Raw genomic sequence first — 24,697 nt, 5'->3', positions numbered from 1 at the left:
AGGCCATTAAAGTCTGAAAATTTGATACATCCAGCCTGACAATAAACAGAGCGGAGTGATGTTCCAGATGGCAACATGTTCAACAAGTGTTTTCACCCATCAGAACAAGGGATCAGTCATCTAAATGGTCTGCACTTATATAGCGCTTTTTTTTACCTTAGCGGTTTTCAAAGCTCTTTACACTGTGAATCATTCACCCATACACACACTCACACACCCATGATGGCAGAGCTGCCATGCAAGGCACTAGCCTGCCATTGAGAGCAACTTGGGGTTCAGTGTCTTGCCTAAGGACGCTTCAGAATGTGGAGTCATGTGGGCCAGTATTCGAACCGCCAACCCTGCGATTAGTGGCCAAATCACTCAGCCACAGCCGCCCCAATAGAGCCAGTGCATGGGTCAGTGGTGAGTTATGCAACACTGTGAGGACAATGAAGCTTATCACAGGGGCATGAGGACTAAACTGTGCCTGTAGCAGTGAGTAATGTGCCATGTATAAAGACTTTCCAGTTCCCAAAGCTGTTGGGGGACATACTGATCGCAATGCAAATTTTATTTTCGTCAAGATACTGTAAATGCATGGAATTGGTTACAATGCACTTATCTGAATATAATGGAAAAATGATGTGCACTCTGAAGGGGTTGAATGTGGCCTCTGTCCAGTAAAATGTAGTGGGGGAAAATCACGAAAAGTGGGGATAAAATGTACAACACTTGTACTGGAGAAAGAATTCCACTTTTAAAACATTTAAGCCAATCACAAAGTTCTTTGCTGAAACAATTACTTCACAAAAACGGATACAACTGGGTATCACACCCTTTACGTGTAGGTGTATATGACGAAAAAAATGGAGGGAAGAGGGAAGACTTAAAAAAGAATGTTTGAGGACATGATGTGTGTTTTGCAAGAGTGTGGATGGCTGATGAGAGACTGTGGGATGGTCACATTTCTGGACTAAACATTCTTAATGTCTCACACATAAGAGATGAGGAATGCTACAACACAGACAATTGTACAGCAAAAAATAAAATAAATAAATAAATCACAATCAGACAATGAACCCGTTTCATTCTCCAAATGAATGAAAATTAATTACTTCTAAAGCAACAAAAATATTCACCAGAAAAACATAACTAGTGAAGCTGATTGTCCCAAAGACTGGTTAAGCTAGGTAGGAAGCTAGGTAAGACCTACACCCAAAACACAATGGTTGCATCCCATTCAGGAGTGATCATCCCCATGACATATTCCCTTTGAAGTCTTTACCATCCAGAGTTTTGAAAGGCTAAAAGGTGTGAGGCTTAAAAATATATATTTTAAAATTTTTAAGTAATTTTTTACTGGAAATTCAGTTTGGTTGCCAGGTTGAGGACACACAACAGGAATGAGCAAACTGACAATGGCAAGCGACGAGCCATACACTGTAAGTTGATCAGCTAATGTATACATTTGCAATGTTTTTATTGTTTGCGAATTATAAACCAGCTCATGTGGATTTTTTTATAACTCTGTCATTGTTAGCTAGATGTATTTCTGGCTTCCATGGCTGTTGTGCGCTGTGTTTGCCCACTAACTTGTTTCAAATCTGGCAACCCGGTGTGCCTAAATACTATTTGGAAATGGGCAGTGGACGGGATCATACTGGCCAAAACACAAACATACATTTGAAAGTAGAATATACTGGCTGTAGCATTGTTTTCGGAGAAGCCTGTATTTTAACTTAGCATGTTTCCTAAATTTCTGATAACATATTATGTTAATTATATGCTTTAGTACAGTAAATATATTACATATTGCACCTTTAAAGAAGTACAATGGCGACAGTGCAATGATTTTTCTGTTGTGTGCACATTAACAAGAGAGGGATCGCAAGGTTTCTTTCGCATCCATGCTATGTGTGATTAAAATTAATGTTTCTTTTAATGTTTTGATCAAAAACTGACTGTAAAAAACAGAAAGGATATTAAAAAGACACAATAAAAAATGAAATTCAATGAAAGTGGAGTCTGTGGATCTAATCTTTGATGAACACAATACTAAGAAGAAATGTCCCATTTTAATTTCAAGCACTTTTAAGCAATTTTCATGCAATTTTACAGGTATTCCAGTACTTAAATTTCTTAAAGCCAAATTTAAGCACTTCAAGCACCTTGTGAAAACCCTGTAAATAATGTAGAAAATAAATCAACAGATTGATTTGGATATTTAAAAGCAAATTTCTTGTTAATTTTGAATTATTGAATTTAGCCTCAATATGGTTTGTCATTTATTTTGGTTCACGATATTTAAAAATTCAATATATTGTTCCATTCCTAGGTCTTGGGTCTCTGCATCTATGGTGCAAAAACTTACACTGCAAAAAGACAACACCTTCTACATAGTCATATGGCAATACTGAGTGAATGCCAAACTAATAATTTCAGTATTTAGAGATGAGTAATGCTGTAATGCTTTAATGGGTCTTCTGATTGTCATGATGATATAATCTTTTTTAAAACAGTCATCCAAATAGGGTTGCAAACTTTTTGCCATGCGAATACTTGATCATTTTGAGTGCTTAGATACAGGACGTGTTAAAGCATGGGGGTGTGTGGGGATGCGTGTGGGTGCGTGTGGTTAAATCATGTTTTGCTGTCTGACCTGGCGGGGGCCACCCTTCGAATGTTTCTCCACTAAATTACTGGACAATAGGCGTCTTGGGTCTCTGCATCTATGGTGCAAAAACTTACACTGCAAAAAGACAACACCTTCTACATAGTCATATGGCAATACTGAGTGAATGCCAAACTAATAATTTCAGTATTTAGAGATGAGTAATGCTGTAATGCTTTAATGGGTCTTCTGATTGTCATGATGATATAATCTTTTTTAAAACAGTCATCCAAATAGGGTTGCAAACTTTTTGCCATGCGAATACTTGAGCATTTTGAGTGCTTAGATACAGGACGTGTTAAAGCATGGGGGTGTGTGGGGATGCGTGTGGGTGCGTGTGGTTAAATCATGTTTTGCTGTCTGACCTGGCGGGGGCCACCCTTCGAATGTTTCTCCACTAAATTACTGGACAATAGGCGTCCCATAAGAGACATCTTAATTGAAGTCAAAATACAGGATGTTCTGGCTAAAATGGGACAGTTGGTTATCCTAAATCCAACAGTGTTTTATGACAGAACACTTTGTCACAGCTAGGAGTAGGCACTATACAAGCCCATCAACCAGCCAGCGCTGGGTCGAGCAGCCCCGACCAGTCTCTCAGATATGAAATACAGTACTGTTCATCCATCAGCAGCCTGTCATAAAACCACTCGTAGCTCTGATAAAGAGACGCCACACAGAGAGCATACTATGGTTTGGGCATGCTTGGGCTCAGACAGCATTTCGCAAAAGCCTCTCTCTCTATCTTTTTGCTCTCTTGTACTCTCACTCATATTCTGTCTGACATGCACGCAGTTGCTCTGTTCCAAAACCTAGTGAGCAGTCTACAGAAGCAGGATTTTAAGGCATTATCATTTACAAGGTTAGCATTTTAATTGTAATGGCTCCTGAGATTTTTGTTTTGACCTAATTCTAAGGCAGCATCTCATGTATCCTTCATGGAGAAGTCAATCTCAGAACACATTGTAATGAGTTTTGTGAAAAAAGAAATCCAAGATGGTGGGTAAAGCAAGCTAAATTATCAATAAAGTATAAATAAACTTTAGGGACTTTTGCTGGATGGTTACCATTGCTGAATTTTGAACCTTGTACAAGACCAGGTTTCTTTTAGTATTGTGGTATTGCAAAATCATGGTTAGAATTTACTGACTGGACAAGGGACCAATCGTAAGTAGCCACATACATTACAAAAGGCTTTCCACCAGAAAGGTTCTCTGTTCTGAGTTAAGTTATCCAACCTCGCTGAAAAACACAGACAAGAAACGGTTTGTAATCATACCATATCAAGCTGCACTCAAAAAATGAAATGTTGGACTTAATAATTTTTTTTATGTCAACAGGTTCCACATAAGTAAGTTAAATTACATAGAAGTAACTCTAAGTAACTCTAAGTAACAAAAACCTAACTTAATTACACTGGATTAATCCTGTGCTATATAGTTAAATCAAATTAAGAAATCTACTTTCGTCCAAAACTATTGATCTACTTAATATTTTCATGAGTAGGGTCTAAATTCCCCTGCGGTGCTCCCTGGAGTGAGTTATTTTTGCACATCACACTGCACTGCCGGTAGAGGGGGGCAGAGTGTAGACAATTTATTTATTTATTTATTTATTTATTTAAAATATATATTTCAAAAACTGTATATAATATAGTAAACGTGAACAAATTGGTTATTTCTGCTGTACTGTGCTAATGTTTTATTTAGTTTTTAAAGTGGTAAAAAACAAATGAACATAATATCAGCAGTCCAGTTTGCCTATATGCACTGTTTGACTTCTCAGTGTGTACTAATGTAAACAGACTTGGCTGCATGCACCGGATAATCATGCTTGATCAGCATGTTTTCACTGTGAATATATATGCTTTAAACTGTTATTGTTGTTCTTTTGTGATAGTTTGGCAGAAAACAAATGTTTTATATGCCTGAAAAGATTCTTTGAGTTGCTGTTTGTGTGAATGAAAACCACATCTGCACCTACTATAAGCAGATGTGGCTGCATGCATGGGAAGATCATGTTTAGATATGATGGTTATGCATATACAAGCTGTGAACTGTTATTGTGGTACTTTGGTGACAATTTGGCTGTTTGTTTCATTAAATAAACATATTATGTAATTGAAAAGACTGTTTGAGTAGCTGTTTGTTTTACGAATGACAACTGCTACTAATGTAAACAAATGGCAACATGCATCAGAGGAAGATCGCATGTGATGTATTGACTTTGCGTAACTGTTTGAGCGAATATAAATTACAGATGCTTAACCAGCATAGCCTGTGATGGCATGAAAGCCCAGTTATTGTGACGGTACATATGAAAGGGTTAAGTTCAATTACCATGAAATTAAGATTCTCATATTCAACCAAAGCGAAAATTATGATTTTGACTATTTATTAAAATTAAAATAAAACAAGTTTAATTTCATGACCTATACACTAATAGTGATGTCCAGTTCATCAACAAATCGCTCTTTTTACTGGTTCTTTTAAGTGACCGAGTTGTACTCTATCTTAACCTGTCTCTCGGAACTGCCCGACAATCCGACTCAAAATGAGTCGATATCAGGGAGTAATATGATCCTAGAACTGGTGAAATCTGCTTTTCGTAGCTCTTCTTTGCAATTAACCGCTCAAACTAGTTCACAAATCGGACTGAACACTCCTGTCGCAACAGTTCTCGAGTCAACAGTGCAATGAGTCGCTAGTAACAGTTCTCGGGTCAACAGTAAACTGAACTGAGAATCGCCTCTTTCAGAGGTGTCCGACATCCTGAGAACCAATGAGCTGCTGACATTGAGCATGCGAATAAGGGGCGAAAAACGTCTGTTTCTGGTGTATTTTGCTGAACAGCTGAAAGTATAACAAATAAAACATACTGGAAATAATTTCATGACTTGATTGTATTACTGTTTTATCAAAGTATGATAATAATCTGGTCGCAACAGTTCTTGAGTCAACAGTACACTCATTGATCCAGGGACAGCTCAGCAGCTCTCGAGTCAACAGTACATTGAGTCGCTCACAGCAGTTCTCGAGTCAACAGTACATTGAGTCAATCAATGCAGTTCGTGTTTCACAAGTACACTGATCTGAGAATCGACACTTTCGGACATAATACTGAGACCTGCTGATCAGTGTGCAGCATGCGTGAACCAAGGACTTGAATGAGGGGGCAAAACTTTTCAATCGAGAGATATAAATGGATTTTACTATTGAGTATTGTGCATGCAGATTATATCTGAATTTGTTATGAGCTGAATCATGGTTTCTTTAAAAAAGGCTGAGTTGATTAAGACTAGTTTAATCACGTTATATGCTTTAGACATGTGTAGAACATCCAAGTTTGTATATCAGTGTCAGTATTGGGTGCTTTAGGTGCAAAACTTTAATGTAGGATGAATTGTAAGATGAAATTGATTGCAATAAACACCCTAATTATTCTAACTTAATTAAATAAAATGTTATAATCAGCAATATGCCCTTACATGTGGTTTTATTTAATGTGTTTGAGCTTTTATTCCACGATGCCGGCATATTAGCATTATGTACATCATTATTCGATGAGGTAAATGAACTGGTGAATCAGTTTTTGAACAGGTTCAATGAAACAAACCATCAGAAAGAACCAGTTCGCGGAAAAGAATCAGACTTCCCATAACTACACACCAATCAAAAAGACTAATCAATAAGGTTCTTAAAATGACCATGCAATTTTATCCCTCAATGTCTTGATTAATAAAAAAAAGGCACAAAGTGAAGCTCAAACCCCACTTTTCACCATAATGGTAACTGTAACGAGGCAGACGAGGAATGAGGATCTACATGCAACTTTTAATGAAAACCAAAAGATGAACAGAGTAACTCAGAATACACCAAAAAATACAGGGAACAAAATAAGACATCCACGATGGGAAACAAAACATAAACTGGCAAAAACATTCACGAAGGGCAAGGGCAGAACACCGTAGGTCAAATACATACAAATACATTCATTCAACAACTGACAACAAATGAACAAACAACAGGGCTTAAATACACAAAGGATTATGATTAAATGAAACACAGGTGAGGACTATGAAGGACAGCTGGCAGAGATGAGAGCAGGGAATTATGGGAAGTGTAGTCCGGGAACAGATGACGGGGAGAAACACAGGCCAGACAACAGTGAATCGTGACAGTAACCCCCAAAACTCCGACATAACAGAAACAGAGTTTATAAATCTCAACATAACAAAACATTACACACTATCACTATCATGAATATTATTTTTGAATAAATACACATAACATAGCACTTAATTTTAGCATTTAATCTCCCTACCAAGTCCTATGCAAAGCATGCAGAGAGCTAGAAATAATTTGCACATGGGCAAATTTAACGGCACTTGTCGACTAGTGTGCAGTATTACAGAAGCAACACAACACTGTTTCATTCACCCAACTGAAGATGTGTAAAGCTGTGTAAATACAAAAAACTTTTACACAATTTTCTCAACACAATCGTTTCACTTTTAATGTACATAGGCCTACATAACTGCATTGTTTAGTTTCAACTAAATTGAAATGCTTTGGGCCAACAGCAGCCCTGTTTATTTATTTTTTGAGTGTGTGCTCAAGTGAAAATGATACTGGAACCACTACAAAATGTACTCAGAACCGATCGGCCCTATTGAATTAAAAAAAAAAGCACTTTATATTTCATTACGTGTTGAAAAGTATCAATAAAAATAGTTTGAAACTGGATTATTTTACTTTTGCTATTTATGTATCATTAGCTTAGCATCATGGTAAATCACTGAGTGCTATTTTTTATGTAGTGTTGAGTAATCCAAATTGGTCTCTATGGAGGTTCTATGATGGTTTTTTATCCATCGATGGCACCCAGTTACAACTTCGGGGCTGCTCTTCTATGCCACTCACATAATTTTCCATTAAATTTGACCCAAATCATTGTCAAGGTATATTTACTTTAAGTGATTAAGGGCTTGTTTACTTTAGCCATGGCTAAAAGATACAATGTGCATAGCCTACACTATGTATTTTCAGTAACACATATTTCTTTTTTTGGTATGACAGCGTAAATGAAGCCTATTCAAGGCTAAATATTGCTTAGAGCAGGGGTCTTCAACCATTTTCAGGCCAAGGACCCCTTGGTATGTAGAGAGACAGAGCAGGGACCCCCGTTGCATATTGTCTGTAAATTGAGTATTGCATTTTATGCCTATTAAAATTTATGTGGTACCATATTATTGTATGTACGTATTCGATTATGTTTACATTGCAAAGCCATTCAAATAATAATTAAATTAAATATAGCAGAGGTGAAGTTTCTGGTGACCTCTAGGGAGGTGGTAATATGCGTGCAAGTGTTTATTACGAATGTCAGTGGTGGATCAAACGGTAATTTACAGACACCCTGCGGCACCACCCCATATCCTCTAGGGGTCGCGGACCCCCTGTTGAAGACCCTTGGCCTAGAGAAATAGCTAAATAAAAGTCACCCTTTAAAATCTTTCAGTTTGTGCAGCTTAACCATATTTTTTCATACACTAAACTGCAATCACATCGTTTGTCTGTCCAGTGATTAGATTCCTATGTGCCTTGTCTTGCCTGTGACATTGCAATTCTCGTCTGGTGTGCGACCCGCTTTAGAATGCAGCTGTCTATGTAGGCAATGAGGCAGCTCACTAGGTTTTGGAAGAGAGTGAGTATGTATTTTCTAGTCTTTTTATTTATTTTCTTCTCTCTCAAGGGTCATATCTCACTCCTCCTCCGGCACACTTCAACACCCTGACGCTTGCCGATTGCCCCTCGACATATTATCCTCACCATGTGTGACGGCAATAACGTGCTGGAGCTACAGTAAACGCTCTGTGTAAGTATGATCTATAGCCTGTGTCCTCAAATCCTATTCTTAAACATTGCAAGAGGGAAAGCACAACCATTCCAAGATCAACAACGTCAGACAAGTTCTGCTAACACTGCACTGATACTAAGAAAGGACTCCAGCAATGTTATGGACATGGCAGTCTCTCGGCTCTCCTCTCCCATGACCTCTGACATTAGTAACCACCCTTAACAACAGCTACTCTGCTCTTTCTGCTGATCTGAGTCCAGTCAGTCATTTTAATATTTAAAGTCTGGATTTGGCAAGGTGAAGTCAAATATCAGCTATATCACATACTGTAAAGCCCTGCAAAAATTCAGATATGAAGGTGAGTAAATGTGGGCACATAACAACATTTGGTTTGGCAAACTCTTTCCTGGATACCCCAATAAATTATAAAAGTTGTGTTTATCACACAAGACACCATTAATTAAATTCAATTGTATGGAATTTTAATTCAATTGTATAGCTCTTTTTTATTAGTAAAAATAGTTCTACAGCAATTTCACAATGGCGCATAACAATAAAGCAAGCCAAAGGTTACTCAGACAAGGACTAGCTAAAAAAGGCAACCTCGGAAGGAACAAAGTTGATCTAATTTTCTTTTTTCTTTTTAGCATTCTTGCAAAATTCTCACCCTTATTTAGCTTAAATACAACTATCTGTGTTATACATTTGGACATCTCTGCTAGTCTCTTCTGAAATGTTAGCAGGGTTTGACACTCAAACATCTCAATGGCTTATCATTCTGGTAGACCCCTCGAGACTGTATTTCTCCAATTTCAGAGCTAGCAGCCAAGCAAATATAAGAACAAGACCTTCTCCAAGAACATGCTAAATTCAAAGGCTCGGGACTCAGTGACATGCTGCTGTCACTAACAGAGATCACTTTACTTCCACTGGGCCTGTCATGCGGACTCAGGGCTTTATTTTCCGAGGATGAAAAGCGTGCCTCAATCACATCACACTCACAGATAAGGACGACGCTTTTTATTCCCCATGGACAAACAGACGCTAACACAAAGCATACAGTGGCCCCAAATATGTGTAAATAAAGTGCTCTGTATATCTTAAAAAAGACTAAATGTTTCGGTCCCACCAGACCTTCATCAGTGTTTGTCTTCGGTAGGACCGAAACATTTGTGTCTTTTTAAATATGCACAGAGCACTTTATTTTGAACATTTTTGTAGTGATGAACAAATAAAATAATAGCATTAGATATCTTGGCTTACAATCCCTCTTTTTGTGGATAAGTAAAAGTGACTTGCAGTTCTTTCCATTTGAGCTTTTTTCCAAATTGAAGCATTTGCAATTATGTCATGTTGTTTTTTGATTGGTTGTTTGTTTGTTTGTTTGTTTGTTTGTTTGTTTGTTTGTTTTGGATGAAGGAGCAAGATTTTTGTTTTTTTATATTACCCAAAAATATATGGAAACTTTTGTTCAATTATGTCATCCTTAGAAATGTCTGAATGACATTGCAATAGATACAAAATATAAAAACAATTGGCATCTGCAAAGTTACTTTTTTACTCAAATAATTTTCTAAATTATTACTTCTAACCAACTGGTCTCAAGGTTATTTTTAGTGTTTGTAGTCAGTTTTCCCCATCTTCAAACAGGTGTCCTAGCAGAGTAACCACAGGTGTAGTTCATCACATTATCATGATGCACTTTTGACATGATACACTTCCGTTTGACAATCAAAAAGTGTCCAAATACATTCTGTCTTAATTTAGAACAAAATTCGGGGCATTTTAATCGATCTTGAAGGGATGTTGCAAGCCGCTGGCACCTCTCATGATATAATATTGGGAGGAGACTTTAACCTTTTGATGGACTCAGTCCTTGATCATAATGAAGCAAAAGTGTGCAAGCCACCTAGAGTAACAGTGATGCCTCACAGGATGTGTAAAAATCTTGGTCTTACAGATATTTGGAGATTTTTGAATCCATCTGGTAGGGACTATACATTTTTTTCAGCAGTCCATAAGATTTACTCTAGAATAGATTTTTTTTTTATATCTAAGTCCCTCATTTCATCTGTTGTTGATTGCTCAATTGGAAACATTTAAGTCTCAGGTCACACCCTGGTGTGTTTAGAGGTGTTGCCATATATGGAGAAAAATAAATCATGTAGTTGGTGCTTTAATGTATCCCTTTTGCAAAATATTGAATTCCAACAAATGCTAAAGGCTGAAATCATTGTCTATATGGAGACCAACTGGTCCTCAGTATCTCTGTGGGCGTGGCTTGGGAGGCACTTAAGGCGGTCCTTAGGGGCCGGATCATAGAGTATGCTGCATTAACCAAAAAATCCAAAGCACAAGAACCAGTGGAATTGGAAGGGAATATTAAAAGTGCAGAGGCAGAGCTGAAGCACTGAATGATGTCCAATGGCCTCGGAGAATTGACCAGATACTATTTTGTCATGTAAGGTGGAGTTTTGGCTATTCAGGGCAAGACAGTCATACTTTGAGTCGGTGGACAAGGCAGGGAAACTTCTGGCTAGATATATAAATCAGTGAGAGTCTTTTCTACCATTCCTTCAGTGAAATCTGCTTGTGGTAAAATATTTACCTCAGCCATTGATATGAATAATGCTTTTAAATAATTCTATATTGATCTCTACAGTTCCACATCTACGTCTACTGATGAAGATATTAGAAACTTTGTGGATCCATTAGAACTTCCTAAACTGACGACTGAGCAAAACAATTCTCTTGATTCTGAGATAACCTTGGAGGAGCTTGGCGAGGTAATTAAGGCCTTGCCTACAGGCCAAGCTACGGGGCCAGACAGCTTCACCGCTGAATTTGTTTAGACCTTATGCTACAGAACAGGCTCCACTTTTGCTAGAAGCATATATGGAATCATTAAAGAATGGAAAGCTTCCGCCAACCATGACGCAAGCCCAGATCAGTCTGATTCTTAAAAAGGACAAAGACCCAAGCAAGTGTAAGAGTTACCGTCCAATTTCCCTGATCCAGCTAGACGTTAAAATATTGTTAAAGATTTTGGCTAACCAATTAAGAACATTAATGGAATCGCTTATATATATAGATCAGGTTGGGTTTTATTCTGGGCCATAGCTCTTCTGATAACATTAGGCATTTTAATATCATGTGTGACAAACAAATGGATTAATTTCAGATTATTTTACTCTGGATAGGGGCACCTGGCAGGGGTGCCCTCTTTCCCCTTTATTGTTCTGTCTTGCCCTGGAACCATTAGCAGCCATGATAAGAAAGGAGGATGATTTTCCAAGGTTGATGGTGGGAGGTGTGGTGGATAAACTTTTGTTTACGCAGATGATATTTTATTATCTGTCTCCGACCCTACTAGATCTATGCCTTGCCTCCACATAAGTTCTCAGTATACAAAGTTAATTGGTCTAAATCCGAAGCTTTGTCTCTGACAGCGTACTGCCATGTAATGGCTTTTCAGCTGGGAGCCTTCCAGTGGCCCAAACTGGGCATTAAATATTTAGGTATTTTAATTCCAGCAAATTTGTGTGATTTAGTTAGAGTTAATTTTGACCCTTTAATAAAAAGGTTTTCGAGCGATGTGTGCAAGTGGGTTTTATTACATTTATCTATTATTGGGAAAGTTCATGTTTTTAAAATTAATTGTATTCCAAAATTCAACAACCTGCTACAATCTCTCCCTATAGATGTCCCCCTATCTTATTTCAAGCAATTTGTCAGCATAGTGAAGTCCTTCATTTGGAATGGAAAACATAACAGAACCCTAAAGGATTCTACTTGTTGCAAAAAACATAATAATTGCTGGCAACTGTTATTTAATTTCCATTAAAATATTAAGGGAGCTTTGATCCTTCTCACCAGCCAATGCAATGCATATCAACAGTGAGGAAATCAAATCTAGCCAGCAGTCAGCTAGCGAGTTAGTCCAACAATTGTTAGTGAGTTCACTATCTATCGTTAGCTAGATTTCTAGCTAACAAGCTAAAATGGAACATCATTCAGATTTGCCTTCAGTTAACATGAAGGAATAAATGAGTACTGGCAAGGGGAAAATAGCATTAACACTAGCGTTAGCACTTGCACTGGAAATTAGTGCTAGCTAGTCAGTCTTGCTAGCTAATCGATTGTTGGAATTACGACAGTGTCTCACTAGCCAATTTTTCCAATGATTTTCAGGTGTTAGCTTCATTAACATAATCTCCGGCCAGGCAGATGGAGACTGTGGCAGGGCGGAGGGCGGGGCCGGGTCGTGATCCTACACACCCGGTCCCGTATTAGGCTAATTATGCTTCCGTGAGGGTTAAAGGTCGACTGCAGAGAGAGAGACCGTTTACGGACATGTCCATCATGTGTGTGTGTTTGTGTCTTCTTTTAAGTTTATCATTAAACTATTATTTATATTGAAAAGCCGGTTCTCGCCTCTCTTTCCATTGAATACTTTACAGAGACATTAGTGTCTCTCAGGCCATGTCCACAGTAATACATTTTTGTTTGAAAAAGCTTTTTCTCTCCGTTTTGGCCTTCTGTCCACACTGAGTTGCCGTTTTTCTCCACGAAAACTGAGCTTTTTTTTTTCATGTTGTAGTGTGGACTGTGAAAACGGATATATCTGAAAATGTTTGCATGAAAATATGAAAGCATGAATGTATTTGTTGTCACGTGACGCAGTCATGTGATCTATTAAACCAAAACAATCAAGATGGTGGCCGTGTTTAGCGGTGATGTTGTACTTGATACTCACTTTGATAGTGTTGTTAAAAAATAAATGTTACTTTGTACAACCATCACATTGCGTTTCTAAGGCGAAGTGAAGTTTTCTCGGAATTGGTGTCCGGCAACGGAACACGAGGACAATTGCGTTTCAGACCGTACATGCAACGGGGATTTTCTACATGCGCTGTAACGTGATTTAAGCGTATGAAAGTACAAATATTATTTAATATCATTTAAACATGAGCTTATATAATACCTAACAGTGATACTACTTTGAATGGACAATGTATTTTGTGTATTTTCAAGATACAAAATACTGTATTTTATTTTATTTTTAAATTTTCCACACAGTATTTGATATTTTATTTTGACACATTTAAACTGAGGTATTTTGAATTTTTATTTTACATTTTTTCATTTTATTTTATTTTAAGGAAAAATGAAAATCATACAGGTTTGGAACAATAAGAGTGGAAGTGAATGATGACAGAAATTTACACACAAAGTGAACTATCCCTTTAAGAGTCTAAATACTTTTTGGGGCCACTGTATATACAAACATACAGTACATAAATTAGCTTTGATCTTTTTATATGTACTGTATACACAAATTCATACAGGACCACTGAAAGAATCTCCTTGCAGAGACAAACATAACATGATGGATGTGTATTCTAAGTCAACATAACATGACCCTTCTCTAGGATAACTGTGGGCACAAGATCTGAGGCTTCTAAGAAAGAAGTGTATACCATTAATGCAGCTTTATTAAGTAATCGTGGTATACATTTCCAGCGAGGAAGGACACTGTACAAAGTGATGATCTGCCTCGTGGTAGGCATGTGTCAGAGTTGGATGAGCAAACAAATTAAATCCAGAGGTGAGAAATGTATCGCCCCTGTACCCAGCCTCAAAATGCCCATCTATCTCCAACATTGCATGACCCACTGTTCCTGACATGCTTTAGTGCTCCTAAACCGACTGAACATCTTGTAAATCTCACAAAGAGAAGAAAATACTATCACAAGTGAAGGTGACAAAAACCTCCCTAAACTTTAAAAATGTTGTCAACTCTCCTGTTCACATGCACAACCAGCTGAACAAGTAAAGAGAAAAATGACCAGTCCTATTACACCCTCCTGGGGTCCCTTATTTGATCATTGCCCTTGATTTCAGACTCAACGCTGAGATCCAGCAAGCCTCCAGTTTGGCAGTTTGTGAGTAGTGCTGGTGTCTCATCTTGTAGCCAGAGTGTGGACTTAAATGGACACTGTGCTGCTGACAGGTATTAATACGAGATAGAGACTCCAACCTGATCTGTGTGTCTAATGAAGGCTTGTGGGACCTGGCCCCCTGAGGAGTCTTGCTCTCTTACGTATGGCGCCATCCTGGCAGGGGTGTTGCAAGCTTTAGTGGCAAAAGAGTAAAGCAAGGAACAGTTGGCAAAGAGTAGTTGATCTGGGAATTAATGGCTTAAGGGTTCAAGATGAACCATCTGATCTTCTCAGTTGCAAAGAGCAGCAAATGAAGCCATCCACTCCCTAAAGACAGCCCTCCAGCTCACTTGCATGATAACAGGTGATTCATGATTTTAATTTGGCAGATAGTCAATGCCAGGTCTACTACTTAAATTCTCGAGTTCCAGGACAAACATATGTTATAGGTGGGCCCCCTTCCCTTGACCCAAATACTAGGCTTAACCATGGAGGAACTTAGTGGTCCCCCTTCATCAAAGGGCCTGGGACAATGTCTCCTTGATGGAATGGTGATCAGACATTTGTAGCTCAAAAAATTACATAAAGGAAACATAAACATAATCCTTATGACTCCAGTGTTTAAATCCATATCTTCAGAAGCAATATAATAGGTGTGGGTAAGAAACATAACAATCATTAAGTCCGTTTTTACTCTAAATCTCCACTTTCACTTTCAGATGTAAAAACGAAATTGAACAGGGCTGCATTTCCCAAAAGCATCGCAAGCTTAAGTTGATCATAGAGACCATTGGCACCAATGGTTTGTATGATCTACTTAAGCTAACAATGCTGATGCTTTTGGGAAATGCAGTCCAGCACCACATGTTACTTTCAGATGTAAAAGTGAAAGTGGAGATTTAGGGTAAAAATATATATATATATTTTGTATCTATTTCTCACCCACACCTACTAGATCACTTCTAAAGATATGGATTTAACCACTGGTTTTATGGATTATTTCTATGTTTCCTTTATGTGATTTTTGGAGCTACAAAGGTCTGATCTGCATTCACTTGGATTGTATGGACCTACAGAGCAGAGATATTATTCTAAAAATCATTGTTTGTGTTCTGCTGAAGAAAAACATACATCTGGGAGGGCATGAGTGTGATAAATGATGAGAGAAATGTCATGTTTGGGTGAACTATCCCTTTAATCTGACTAAATCCAAGTGCCTTTGTCCCAGGCACAATGGTGAAGCATTATGAATCAGCCCTTGCAGTGTTTGGACCTGTACCATTTGGGGTTGCCAACCCAAATCTTTAACCATTAAGACACAACACCCTAGGTGGATCTTGGAATGCGATGGCCCTTATGGAATCTGTCTTGCTCATTTTTCAGTGTATGTGCTGTAGATGCAACACATCATTTACTGAGTTACAACAATTAAAAACTATCATTTTAAATAATGCATTCAATGTAGAGAGAAAAGACTTTACACAGCCATCTAACTATGGATGCAATATGTTTGCTGATACTCTAATGCATATTCAGACATTTGTACTTGTTCACCCATTAGCCCATCTGAGTTCAGCATGTTTGTAAACATATTACAGAGAGACGAATGTCTCTGGAGGTATATATCACTTGAGGGATGGTAAGGGAGACAGAATGTCGGCTCTAATGGCCAGATCAAAGGGAACTCCTCCAGCTTAGTTATACATGAATATCCTGCAATGAGATGAAACAGCTTTGACCATGCAATGAATCTGAAATGTGAGCCGTAATACTGGTATCTTATCTAAGGGAAGAAAAACGCGAGCAACAGAGATAGTAAATCTACATATCTGTTCTGGATTAAATAATAATAATAATAATAATAATAATAATAAACTATCTCAACCTATCTCCACAAATAAATTTAGCAATAAAAGATTTGTCCATATCTCTTGAGTATACTCTGTGAGTGGACTCAAAAGCATGCACAGTCACCTTGGCCCTGCCTCAATTCACAAACTTTTATTATTATTATTATTATTATTACTATTATTTAGGAGAGTTTCGCCAATTTTGCCAATACCTCTAGGCCAAGACTGGTCATTCCTTTAATAGGATTCATACAACACTAATTTCCAGCTCTAAAATCTGATTGGATGAGCCATGCTTGTAGCCGTTGAAAAATAGCCGATATCTATACACCTGTGACCACACATCAAATTAATTCTATATTAATGCACCAGGTTGCAATGCAACAGTAAACAGCATACACTCCAACTTAGCATATAGTGCCAACCACTTCCCTTTACCATGTTAATATCACTGTCAATCATGGCCTCTGGTGGATTATTGCTTTTTTCTTTTCTTTTTCCTTCTTTTTTTCTAATTCTCAACAAAAAAACATTAAAGCAAGTCTACTGTATATCCTTGAATACACAAACTCGCAATAAAAAACAATAGACATAGTCATAATAATTCCTAATTCTAGCCATTTTCAATTATCCATACATATTGTCTGGTGTAAATAAATAGTAAGAACTGCAACCCCAGTTCCCCAAAAATTGGGACAGTATGGAAAATAAATCTGTCAATTCTATTTACCCTGTGCTATATTGAAAGCACTACAACAACACATTATTTGATGGTTTACCTTGTAAAAGGTGTTTGTTTTTTGATTGTTTTTTTTTAATATACACTTTTAATATCGGATGATTGCGACATGCTCCAAAAAGTTGGGACAGTTGATTGTTTAACACTGCGTAACATCACCATTTCTTCTAATATCACTTATTATGCATTTGGGCACTAAACGCACAAGTTTGTTAAGTTTGGCAAGCAGAATTTTCCTCTATTCATCAATTATGCAGGTCTTTAGCTGTGCATTTGTACGGGGCCTTCATTGCATATTTTGCAAGTCATAATGCACCACACATTTAGTTGGAGACAGGTCAGGGCCGCAGGCAGGCCAGTCTAATACCTGGACTCTCTGTTTACGCAGCCATGCTCTTGTAATCTGGGCAGAATGTGATTTCCAAAATGTTTAGATATCTTTTTGCATTAAAGGAATAGTTCACCCAAAAATGAAAATTGTCTCATCATTTACTCACCTTTATGCTATCCCTGATGTGTATGACTTTCTTTCATCTGCTGAACTCAAATTAAGATTTTTTGAATAATTTTTAACTCGTTTGGTCCATACAATGTAAGTGAATGGGTTCCAAAATTTGAAAGCTCCAAAAATCACATAAATCAGCATAAAATTAATACTGTAAGTAAGACTCCAACTGTTAAATCCATGTCTTCATAACTGATACTGTAGGTGTTGATATTTAAGTCCTTTTTACTATAAATTGTCCTCCTTGCTCAGTCACTCTCCACTTTAACTTTCTCTTTCATGTTCTTCATGCATATCACCCCCTACTGGGCAGGGAGAAGAATTGCTAACAAAAAAGGACTTCAATATTTATCTGTTTCTCACCCACGTCTATCTTATCACTTCTGATATTTTGCATTAAAACACTTGTGTCGTATGAGTGACTTTTATGATGCCTTAATGTGCTTTTTGGATCGCTTTTTGGATACACATCTGGGATGGCATGAGGGTGAGTAAATTATGAGAATTAAAATTTTTGGGTGAACTCTCTCTTTTATGGTGCCCTCACAGATGTGATAAGTGACACACCCCATACCAAAACAGACACTGACTTTTGGACCTCACACTGATGACAGCTTGGATGGACTTTCAATATATCACAGGGTGAACAGAATTTACAAATCACATAAATCAATCCATACAGTCACAAAAAAAATAAAATTAATTGGGGTTGTATACACATATATTAGAATATGATATTTTATTTAGAAATTGAAAGCTGGATTTGGTTTATTTACTGTAGAACTAAAGTAAAATCTTTCCCCCTCGAATTCCTTAATATATCAGAAATCAGACCAGCACAAGTTTATGCAGGTCATGTCCACTCCCCTGACTGGCCATAGCACAAATACAGATATGATTTCCCTAACACAAAAAAACAACCCTCTGTCCATTATTAGTGCTTAATGCTCTCACTCAGCAGCGCTACAATTCAAACCAATTATTCTTGACCCCTCTGTGCATTCCTCTTTAGTCTCTGTCTGATACAACTGAAGGAATCAGACCACGATGAGCTTGATGGAATGTCATCTGGCTGACTGTGCAACTAGCCCAAGTTACTATTCCCTCTTATCTCAAGTGAGTGTGCTCAATACTTCAGTTAAAATACAATATCATTTGGTCCAAGGTATGACCATCCCAGAGCACACACACTTATGCCCACCAAGTGTTTGTCTCAGTTAAATAACACAGTGCACCTGCAAGCATCGGACACATCACTATAGTTTTAGTTATTCATAATAACTAGATAGATATAGTTTTTCACTATAGGTGCACCTGCAAATGAAATTGTGGTGATGCATCCAGTGTTTGAAAACCAAGGGCCAGATTAAGTCTTGAGAAAGATGTTTAAATTAAGCTAAACTCTTAAAGCCTTATTTCAGGATATAAGTGTGCTATTGTTAAAGAGCTTGAGTGTAAAAGCAAATGCAAAACTAAGTGCAGCATGGCATTTGTACAACAGGAGTATCTTATTAAGAGCATCTTTAAGATCAAAGGGAAACTGTATTTGCAAGACAGGGTTAAAAAAACAGTATAGAGAGAGACGATATATTTTTTTTAATTTACAAATACAATCACTGACTATATGAAAATTATTATGAGTGGTATTTTTTCTGGAATTAGTCACAATAAAATTGATTAAATAAAATTATATAAAAACAAATAATAATTTAAAGGGCATTATGACAACAAAGAAAATGTGCGCAACAAATGGACACACTTGTCATCAATATGATCTTTGTTAGACTAATCCAGTAATCACAACCACAGATCATAAAATAAATATCAAACAAGTGGCAAGACTAAGGTCTTATTTTGACTTTCATAAAATCTCCTACAGGTGTTATCAATATCAACATGCAAACATGTAGCAGTATCATATAAGTAGCCACACGTTATGAACAAATAGGATATTTTGAAATCATTTTTCAACTAGTCATCTTGTTGTCTCTTAAGGCAGATTGCAACTTAAGATTAAATGAAGTTCAAAGACTACTGGCAAGTTGTTAAAGACTAACAATTTCAAAAGCACTTTCCAACATGGCAGGAAAAGCCACTACCGACAATGTGTATTTATTTATTTACCTTGCTCAGCAAGAAATATAATTTTCCTTTTATCCCAGGTTCGAAGGTTAGTGATCGTTCAAACCAAGCCGAAACGTTTTCTCGTGTGGGAGGAAGTCCAGGCTCCGGGACAGCTGTCGCTTACGGACGGGTGTCTTGAATGAAACCTGAGAATCCTCTCAGGTAGGAATAGAATCATCACTTCGCCTTAAACTTGTGACACTCTGCCAACTTCTCCCAACTCTCGCAAAAATAATAATAAATCGGGTTATGAAAACTTGAGCCGTGAAAGATTTTAAACATGGTGGTAATGTTCACGGATAACGCAGTCGCATTAAATATAGGCTACCTAAACATGCTTAAAAGAGCAATAATAGAGAAGAACTTCAATAGCAAGGCAGTTCGTGTAGTTGTACATGAAATTATTTTGAAAATGTAAAAGCAATTGTTTCTGTGTCAAACGATTGCAACAACACCATGACACATGTGTATATATGTGTGTGTGTATGTGTGTGTATGTATGTATGTATGTGTGTGTATGTATGTGTATGTATGTATATGTATATGTATATACATATGTTACGTAGAAGATGTTACTTTTTGCATCATCCAACATGGGTATAACATTCAACCGGTATAATTCTTAGTAATGTATTTTTGAAATAAGTAAAATATAAAATCTAATATTTTATGTAATTGTTTATTTTCACAATTTAGTTGAATAATTGAATAACTAAACAATGACAGGCAAATAAAATAACAGAATCCCAGTCAAAAAGATTTATCTTAAAAGTAAACTTATTCTTTGAATTATATACTGTCATCTTATCCAGGGGGGCATTTTCCCCCATCTTCCCCTATATGGGTCAAATAAATATATATAACTGCTAAACATTCTTTAATTGTGTGAGCCATCACATGCAAAATGATACATTCAATTATCAAAATCTGTTAGTCATACATGTATATTCCATAAATATCTATGACATGTATGACATAGCATGTTTATTCATTGTTGTCTTTTTTTTTTCTTCTTCTTTTTTTGTTGCATGGATGTCATTTTGTGGCAATTTTCTGTTCCCTATATATGACTTTACATGTAAGAAATGTGTAAAAATGGACATCCAAATGTGAATTTTCTGTTTACATGTAACATTGCTACAAAAATAAATGTACTGTATACATACAAATGTGTATCCTTTCTGTGTTTACTACAGTATTTTACAGTATTGACTTTTCCCAGTAGACTTTTACCTACTGTTAAAATCAGTGTGATACATAATAGCATTCAGCTAGACAAAACTGACATTTTTGTATAGTACAGTAAGCAGTCAGTGTCAACAAAAACGTAGAACAATAATGAAATTTGTATATAAAAAACAGACTGCCATGGTGAAAAAACATCACGCTCACATGATGAAAAAAGTTGTGCTGTCCCATAAAACAATTGCACTTACAGTTTAGAGAATGATAAAACTGTTTAAAAAAATGAGCCAAAGTGATTAAGAAAAACTGTTAACTCTTCATCCTAATGTACCTTGTCTCGTCTTACTGAAATTTAGTTTTTCTGCCTTAAAAAAAAATGGTTTTTTATTTAGAGTGAAACATTTTTTTTTTTTTTTTTTTTTGTCAGTACTGGAACAATGAAAAAAGTGTCTCTGGACTAAAGCAAAACTTGGCCACACCACAAACCATTTGACCAGGAAGACAAATTAAGAAATTTCCTCTCCCTGGACCATGTGTTAAGTAGATTTATTTTAACATTTTGAAATAATAGTGTTGTAAAGTCAGAAAACCTGGATGTGTTTTTAAAAAGTGTCATTATAAACTTGTTGTTAGTCTTATATAACACAAAATGTTTTGTGACTTTCTTACTGTGGGAGATTAGCTTGAATTGTCAAACCTGAAAGAATAAAAAAAAAAAAATGTGTCATTACCGAACAAGCCATGGACCATGGCATGATTGTTGGTGCCAGACGGGCTGGTTTGAGTATTTCTGTAACTGCTGATCTTTTGGGATTTTCACACACAATAATCTCTAGAATTTACTCTGAATGGTGCCAAAAACAAAAAACATGCAGTCAGTATCGGTTCTAGCTTGTTTGGCACCCTGGGCTAAACCCGCTTCTACACCCCCCCCAAAGTTGTTGACATGGGTGGGGGTAAAGACTTACATTTGTGCAAGATGAAGCGCAAGTCAAAAACAGCATAGGGCATGGAAGGAAGCATAGAAAGAGACCTTCTGCAGGGAAACAACTACATTAAGTGAAGGTGAACATACACCAGACCACAACAAACCTGAAACCTGAACATACTTGAACATACTTACTAAAAGTGTCATAAAGTCATTTGATGTGTAAATCAAATAAGTAAAGGGTGTTCCATGCAAATAAGGTCACTACCAAAACATCAAAATCACAACTGAAACACAGTTTGTTTTTTGTTTTGTTTTTTCCAAAAAAGAAAGACATTTATGTTGTACCATGATAATGTTTTTTTTTTTCTTCTTCTTCTTTATTATGGTAGCCAGGATGTTTCATATTATTATTCTATGAATTTCAACATGATATCTTCAATATTTAACATTTAGCAAAGAAAAAGGATTGATTTTTATTGATTAGTTGCATAAAGTAAAGTATCATAGGGAATAAAAAAAAATAATTCTGAAAATACTTAAAGGTTAATATGGGCACAAAAAAAAATATTATTTTATGTTGAAACAACAAAAATGAAGAATACTTAGTGGTTTTCTATTTATGTTTTGGTATTGACGAAAATAGGGACGCTGTCTAAAATTAGGAATAAGTGTAAAAATGTATTTAAATAAATAGATTTCAGTATACCCACAGTGAATTTATAAATGTCATGAATTTAAATTATTAAAAAATTAAAAACTCATACAACCCTAAATTTGCACCACTTCTGTAGCATGACCATACATACGTACTGTAGACATAGACAGATAGATAGACAGATAGATAGACAGACAGACAGACAGATAGATAGATAGATAGACAGACAGACAGACAAACAGACAGACAGACAGACAGACAGACAGACAGACAGACAGATAGACAGATAGATAGACAGACAGACAGACAGACAGACAGACAGACAGACAGACAGACAGACAGACAGACAGATAGATAGATAGATAGATAGATAGATAGATAGATAGATAGATAGATAGATAGATAGATAGATAGATAGATAGATAGATAGATAGATAGATAGATAGATAGAGTAGGCCTATGTATGCCATTTTAAGTGTTATGTTTCTTGTGCACATCTACCGCTTTTTTACATGGCAAGCTCATAAAATCGTCCCTCTGTGGCGCTTTCTGCAAATCTTGTTATGTGGAGGGCGTTGCAGCGCTTGACGCTGGCGTTGAACAGAGCATTGACGCCTCGACACAACTCATGAGAAATGCGCTTTACAATGACGAGAGAACATTATTCAAACTCAAAATTATTATTATTTGTCTATTATTGTGGTCTTTTCTGATAAAAGCCATGCTCAGCTGTTTAAAGAGGCTACTGTAGGAAAATGATACAGTAGATCTGCTTTGTGTTTATAATTCTTCTACTGAAGTCAGTAGATTTGTAGTTTTGCAAGTTTTAATAAAGGAGAAGGTAAGGACGTTATTGAAACACTATATTAGATTATTATTGTTGTCTTTTTGGAAGAAAAATAATGCTCAGACTGAAGGAAGACCATAGATCTGCTTTGTTTTTTTTAATGCTTAAACACTATAAAGTCTCTTGGTAGATTTCGGTCATGAAGGACTCAAAATGATTCACTGACTCACACATAGCACATAAGATGCTCATTTGTTGCCACCTAGTGACATTCTTAAGGGGTCACTGAACTAATCAGTTAATAAAATTGAACAAATTTGTGAAACAGAAGAAAGCCTCACCAAATTACTCTTTATTTTGCTGCTAATTCTGCACAATTCTAATCTTGAATAAACTTGAATCAATAAAATAGCTGGAATTGGTGCTTTTAGCTTATTTATTAAATAAAATATCGCCAGACAAATGTTTGGGGACCAGTGATTGTCTTACCTGTTTCACCCCTCATGAGTTTGCATCCCTGTAATTTGTTGTGGCATTGCAAGAACAAATCAACAAATTAGAAAAGAAGCAAATTTGTTGTTTTTTCATTCCCCATTCAGCACTCTTACCACCTGTGACCTCACACTGCGAAGGTTACCTATGTGATTTGTTTTTATTTATTTTATTTTTTTGTTTAAACATTACAAGTAAACATGCAACTAAGACAGACAGAAAACATGGACAAGTTCTTGAAAAGGAAAAATATTAATGACGGTTAGCCTATGTGGGATAGTGGTGTGCCGGAGAATTTATTAGTCGTAAAACGTGTGCCATGGCAGAAAAAAGGTTTGGAAACTGCGCTAACATCACATTATCCGCGGATGCGAGTAAAAACACTGGAGGTTGGAAAACCAAAACAGGCTTCCATTATGAATGGCAAAACACTTCTGCGTTCAAGAAAATTATGGTTACGCCCTTAAATATAAATTGTAACATTATACATTCAAATATACATGACCATTTCCACACTTGTAGGTGGCAACAAATTATTAACATATTTTATGTTACTAGTGAGTCATTTAGTCATAGACTCAATAAAAGCACCCAGTCTTCAAGTCTTGGGTTTGATACTTTTACCTCTTTTTGAACGTTTTACGCTGGTGAAGAAAAAATGCACAAACTGGCCATTTTATTGTCTTATTAAAATGTATTTACTTGTTTGTTGAACTGTTGTATTAAATCACATCCGTGCTTATATTTAGACCAACCGCACTCTGGCTCATTGTCACATTGCTTCTTCATTCTAAAAGCAGCCTGTGGGGATGAATAAGGAGAGAAGCGTGCGTCTTCACCAAATGGGAATGCGCTTACGCACGCACTGAATTTGACGGGTGGTTATGAGCCCCCGTTTAAAGGTTATCAATATTACTTTTTGAAAGCGTGTTATTCATGTCTACTGGTTTGCGATAGTTGCCAATGCATGTAATA

At 36.6% G+C, this 24,697-nt stretch overlaps 1 protein-coding gene across 1 annotated transcript in view; it reads right to left on the bottom strand.

Moving 5' to 3' along the window:
• The window catches only part of LOC127647450 (sodium channel protein type 4 subunit alpha B-like), a 57,691-nt gene extending 37,893 nt beyond the window's left edge, over nt 1-19,798 (bottom strand). The window contains exon 1 of the mRNA XM_052131697.1: nt 19,673-19,798. The gene's annotated coding sequence lies outside the window, so the exon portion shown is untranslated. The remainder of the gene's footprint in view (nt 1-19,672) is intronic.
• Between the last annotated feature and the right edge of the window lie 4,899 nt (nt 19,799-24,697).

This window comes from Xyrauchen texanus, chromosome 8, assembly GCF_025860055.1.
Source record: "Xyrauchen texanus isolate HMW12.3.18 chromosome 8, RBS_HiC_50CHRs, whole genome shotgun sequence".
In the NCBI taxonomy this organism is placed as follows: Eukaryota; Metazoa; Chordata; class Actinopteri; order Cypriniformes; family Catostomidae; genus Xyrauchen; species Xyrauchen texanus.
The sequence above is the reverse complement of the archived record's forward strand: the minus strand, read 5'-3'. Positions and strand labels throughout refer to the sequence as shown.